At 45.2% G+C, this 5779-nt stretch overlaps 1 protein-coding gene across 1 annotated transcript in view; it reads left to right on the top strand.

Annotated features, from left to right (window-relative positions):
* The first annotated feature begins 632 nt into the window (after nt 1-632).
* Nucleotides 633-5779, top strand: part of Chst1 (carbohydrate sulfotransferase 1) — a 60226-nt gene continuing 55079 nt past the window's right edge. Inside the window, exon 1 of the mRNA XM_028778623.1 lies at nt 633-777. The gene's annotated coding sequence lies outside the window, so the exon portion shown is untranslated. The remainder of the gene's footprint in view (nt 778-5779) is intronic.

Raw genomic sequence — 5779 nt, 5'->3', positions numbered from 1 at the left:
ACTCATTTCTTGGATATTGTACTTAGTTAGCACAGTCCTGGGAAGCTGTAGACAGAAAAAACTCAGTCATCTGGTATTTTTCTGTTTCTAGAAATCTGCCCTGTTATGGAGCAAGGCCATCCATTTAATACTCAGGGAGAGTGATCAAAGAGCAGGACAGATGGGAGTTTCCTTAGTAAATCCCAGCCCTGCCTGCTGCATCACAGTCTTTTCAGATGTGCTGAGTCGTGATCCGGACCAGGCTATAAGAACTGTAGTTCTCTATTTTCTACTATTAGTATACAGCGAAGGGCACTAACTTTATGCCGTTTCCCACCATTTAAACAGGGATGAATAACACAGAGCCTGACGGAATATGGCCAGGGTGAATCACACAGCCACGGTTCATCTATTGTCCCGCCACCACCCTGCACACACTCCCATTGGACATGAGTGCTATGAGGCACGTCACATCAACAAAATTTGCCTGTGGCTTCCTGCTCTTAGTCATCCAATCAAAACAGGTGACTTGAATGAGGGATGACCCTGTGACAGGATAGCCACCTGGACAGATGTCCCAACACCTGTTGTCTTTTTTGTTGGTAAAGCCTCCTGGGAAAGCTGTTGCTTTCTCTTTTCTGATTCTGTGTTCACCGAGCAATATTGTGTTCTGCTGTCTTCATCAAATTGTTTGGCCAAGAGGAATGTACCCATGGAGGTGGCAGAAGCTGAACCAATTGCCGACTGAAAAAGAATTAAGTGACTCATGAGCTATAAGATCAGTTCCTGAGGAAGTAGGTAAACTGGAACCTTATCTTTGGAGCATGCTTGAGAGAATGGACAAACCAGTGTTGCTGGTGCACTCTTGGGATGTCATGGCTTAGGGTTAATGTGAGACGGGGGTCACTGGTAGAGTTTACAGGAAAGATGGAGGGGCGATAGGACTGGAGTGGGGAGAAAAGAGAAGTCTATTGTCTGCTGGAATCTTTTAACACTTATTCATCTCCCCTCCAAGGTTCCTAGGAAAAGATAAGGAGGGCTCTATCTACTAGCTTCCTTACTCTTGTTAGATGCTCTACAAAAGCCAAGAAGCATTGTAATGGAGGCTGCAGTTGGTTTGTAAAGACCAGTGGGAGTCCTCTCTCATCATGATGCTCCTTCCTGGGTATCTGAGCAGGTGAAACATTGGGGAGTTTACTTTTGAACTCCATCTTTAGTCATTCTTGTAGTTCCTGCTTCTGCCCAGGCCCCTGGGGTGGCCAGGTCTAGGCCCTAAGAAGCCTTTGCCTCATTGGACACATGGCATAGCATCAGGAAGTGGCTTATGGTTCCTGCTTTGAGGGTGGATGTAGGGGTTGGAGATGAAGTAGGGAGGAAGGGAAAAGAGAGGGAGGGAGAGAGGTGGGAGAAGGGGAAAAAAGATCTTTCCGTTCCACTTTTGATAGTTTCCTAGTGCCTTCCTGGAGAGCAGGGACTGGTCCCTCTTGGATTTGAGGACATTAGACAATGTCTCTTCCTAGGTTTGCTGCACCCTGGCTTCTCCCTCTACTTTGAAGCAGGGAGGTGGTCTTAATAGATTTGTTTCCCCACCGCTGTGTTCCCTAAAGCAGGAATTCCTTTTAGGTAGCTGCCCCTTCCTCCCAAAACAACAGCAGTGAGGCCCAAGACTTGAAAGCCTAAGGCTGCCAGATAGAAATCAGAGAGAGGGGCAGAAATATAGAAAGCCTCAACACAAAAGCAATCTCTTAAAAAAAGAAAAAGAAAAGAAAAAGACTTTCCTGGTACAAGCATATTCCTAAATATAATTGTTTGTCTTCCTTCCTGCCCACTCTTTACTTCTTTTACTACTTTCTTTACTTCTATTCCTTGATGCAGTAAATCCCCAGTCCCCCCAGCTCTTCCCTAATTCTCCACCAACTGCCATGTCTCTTTGGCAAATCTATTCAATATGGCAGCAGGAAGGAGGCTACAGTGCACACCTGCTTCTCGCTTCCCTTGTTTGTGGTCTGAGAATGGTATTTTCACTTCTCTCTTGGTGAGACGTTACTTTCAGAAATGGAGTTCAGAACATCTCTGGATGTACACATCATGTTTGTTTCTAATGGATGCCTCCTTGCTAGTGGCAGAGTTGGTGTGTGAGGTTGGGTGTTTTCTATAGGTCTTTTGGTCTCCTGGTGTGGGGATGGTGTAGCTTCTGCAAGGCTTAGGAGCAGGGGACTGGGAGAAAGACAGAAAAAAGGATGAGTAAATGTTCTTTAAATGGTATTAGAAATACACCCACATGACACCGTTTCCTCTTCCCCATCATTTCTATGAAGATAACTCAGTCATGCTTATCTTCATTCTGTCCTAGTGAGCCTCAGAGTATTTCTCCCTTCACATGATTCTACTGCCACGAGATGTTCATCTACTTGTTCTTAATAGCATTTGACTGAGCCCTTGTGTTGAGGGACTCCAGTGTATAATATCATATGCAATTCATCACATCCTCCTCCTCTCTTTCCTCTCAACATTCAGGGTGGCTTATTTATACGGGGTTGTTAAATGTCACTGGACAAGTGATCGCTCCTTGTAAGACTTGGAGACTCTCAGAGGTTGATTAGGATACACATTCAATAAGCCGGTGGGCAGGCTGGATCTCATGCAGCCCGTGTACAATAAGGATCCACCGATCTTCACATAGATCACTAGTTTTATATATCTTTTCCTGGTATCTTTAGCTTTTATCATTGAAGAGGTTTGTTCCACTCCTCTGCAATGTTGCCGTGAGTGGATGGACATCCACACGGCTGAGAAGTGGAGCTGAATTTCAAGTGTTCCATTTTTCTGGGAGTCATGTCTTAGTTCCCTTAGCTGTACATGTTTAGAGGGTCAGGGCTGTGCTATGGGTGTCACAATGACCCTGAGACAGCCCTGAGCCTTCAGTTGTTGTTGTTGTGTAGAACAGGATGTTCATGAAGCTGAGGAGATGGCAGGGCTAGGTGCTGTATACTATATCACATGCTTCTTGTCTCAATGACCTCTGCGGGATAGGCTAGGTCCTGGGACATTTTACTTCTCATCTCCACCCTCTCCTACTCTGAAACACATGAGTTTAGAGCGTGTATTAAGGATCTTCTCCCATTCGATTCAGTTTGGTGTCTTTAACTTCAGGTCTAGGCTGAGTACTGTCTATGACAGGCATTTTACAGGCTCTGTGCTGTAAAACACAGTCCTCCTGGTATTGTTCCTGCCTCTTTTAAGTTGCTTCCACTCCACCCTTCCCCTCTTCATAACTAGACGGCCATTTATTCAGAGTGTCTGAATCTGAACAGCCTTTGATTTGGATCCCTTCTGGTTTGCCTTTCTTTACACCCCCACATTGAATTCACCTTCCAGCCTTGCTAGTGTTGCCTCTGGATACATTCTCCACACATCTCCTCTTCATTAGTTCTGCTGTCAACATCCTCAGACAAGGTCACATCATCACAAGTAGCCTAGATATAACCCTCAACAGCTTTGTGTTTGCCCTATACAACAGCAGAGCCATCTTTAAAAAATGTAAATCCAATTTGTTTGGGTTCTTGCCTTCAAAGCACTTTCTGGTAACCCCCTGGGCTTGGAATAAAATCCAAGTTCCTTGCCACACCTAAAAGATGGTTAGTGCTTCCCAGCCTATCTCTTTGCCTTCACTATCTGCCTACTTTCTTACCCCCAGTCTTCCAGCACACCCAAATCATTGTTCCCTAGGGAATAACTTTGCCTAGCTATTTTCTTCTTTCTGGAATGTTCTTTCCTCTGACCTTTGGACAGAATCCTTTTCAACATTAAGACCTTGGTTCAAATGTTGCTGTTTCAGAAAGGCAAGCAAACCAACTCTTCCACAGTGCCAGGGTTCCAAGGCTGCCCAGATCTGGGAAATCTTAGGATTTCTTGGCAACTGTCCTTCTCTGACAGAGTGTAGGCTCCAAGAAAGCACAAACACTGACTTTCATATCCTCATGATGTCTTGGGCACCTAGTATGTGTGCTGTACACAGTAAATGCTCAACCAATTGCTTGAGAGATGCATTAAATTTGCCAAGTGAAAGCTAAATGTATTGGAAACAAAGGTAGAAAGAATGCCTTCGAAGAGGTCTTACTGTCTCCTTTCAGATCTTACGGTAACGGAATGTCCTAGTTCTTCTCAGTGAAGTGTTAGAGGGACCATCATATCAACTTCTCTATTGGTATTAGCTCACATTCCATTACTGAAGAGACTAGCCATGCCAAACTCACACTCACAATCTGGAACATGCTAAGTATGCAACGACTCCCTTAGACTTTCACCTCCTGTTACGGTGTTTCTAATGATACTCATATCCCGGCCTGAATGAGGCTACCGAAAAGCAAGAGATTAAGTAGCCTTCAGAATTGTATCTGAGTCTGGCTTGATAGGAGGTGAATAACACACAAAACAAACCTTTAGATCAGTGTCACTGACATTGACTAGCACAGGCTTTGGCAGTACCTGGTGTGGACAGCTGAGTACTACTGATCGTGTGCACACTAGGCAATGGGTGCTAGTCTTTGCTCTTGAGGGTGACTCCAGAGCTCAGTTCTTCCATTAGAGGTGATTGCTGTCTTACTTTGGGCCAGACACCTCTGAAAGTGCCTTTGAGAACATAAGTATGCCCATCAGTTTTGGGGACTCAACTTACATCGTACTATGTTCTTCTGTCTTTGTGTGTCCCTCATATGGCAAGGCATTTTTAAGAAAAGATTGTGAAGAATTTTCATTTCCACCAAAGAGTTGAAGTTTTGTTTCTTTAGAAAGCATCCTGTAGGTGTTAAACTGTGGCTTCACATCTGTTTGCCTCACACAAAGAACCCAGGCTTACGTGCAAATCTGCCTTGTATTTGTGTATCTGGCAACATCACGGTACCAACGGGCCAGCAGAAAAGTAGACACTGAAAGCACCTGAATGTTCACTGAGGCAGGTCCTCTTTCAGCTGCTTCAGATATCTAGGGAAAGGTCTCTCTTTAGGGGGTGCTTGGATACAGGAAAGCTGAAAGGGACATAAGGCCGAGTCTGAAGGCGAGTGTCATATGTCTCAGCGTTAGAGTTCGGCCTAGCATATGTGAGATTCTGGGAACAACCTCCACCCCCACCCCAACCCCAGCACCACTTAAAAAAGAAAACACAAAAAGACTTGAGCCTGAAGAGCACAAATGAAACTCTTGTAGATTAGACATAAGTCTTGCACTCGGAAGCTCGCTCACAGTCTACAAGAAAGCAAAGACAACAAACAACTGTGTCACTTGCAACGCAAAAGTTGCTAGAAAGTTCAGCAAATGACAAAAATGATTCAGGAGACACAGGAGTTTCTTCAGATTTAAGGTGGCAGTGGCAAGAAACTGGAAGACATTTGGGCAAGGAAGCATTCTGTGAAGCTTGGGTGGGTGGGTAGGTGGCCCTGGGTTGAGAGCCCCTGCCTGACCCAGCTCTGTATCAACAGGAGAGGGATGGTGTCTAGGCAATAAGATGAAGAGAAGCTTGGCTGCATTGGAAGAGAGACGGTCCACTGAGTCGTTCCTTGTCTTTGCTTTCTTGTAGACTGGAAGCTAGCTCCTTGGCAGCAGGGCCTATATCTAATCTAGAGGAACTTTGGCTGCTCTCTTTAGGAGTAATCTCAGACGCCCTTTCTGGTCTGGGGGTGGGGGTGGGGGAGGAATGGAGCAGCTCTGAAAACATGGGGGTTTAAGGACAGATTAAAAGATTAAGGCTTTGTCTCTGGACTTGAACATCTCAACAGGAGGCACTCAACTGTTGGAAGAAGGA

Source organism: Grammomys surdaster, unplaced genomic scaffold (genome assembly GCF_004785775.1).
Source record: "Grammomys surdaster isolate TR1022 unplaced genomic scaffold, NIH_TR_1.0 338, whole genome shotgun sequence".
Lineage (NCBI taxonomy): Eukaryota > Metazoa > Chordata > Mammalia > Rodentia > Muridae > Grammomys > Grammomys surdaster.
Note: the sequence above shows the minus strand (reverse complement) of the source record. Positions and strands in the feature narration are given on the sequence as shown.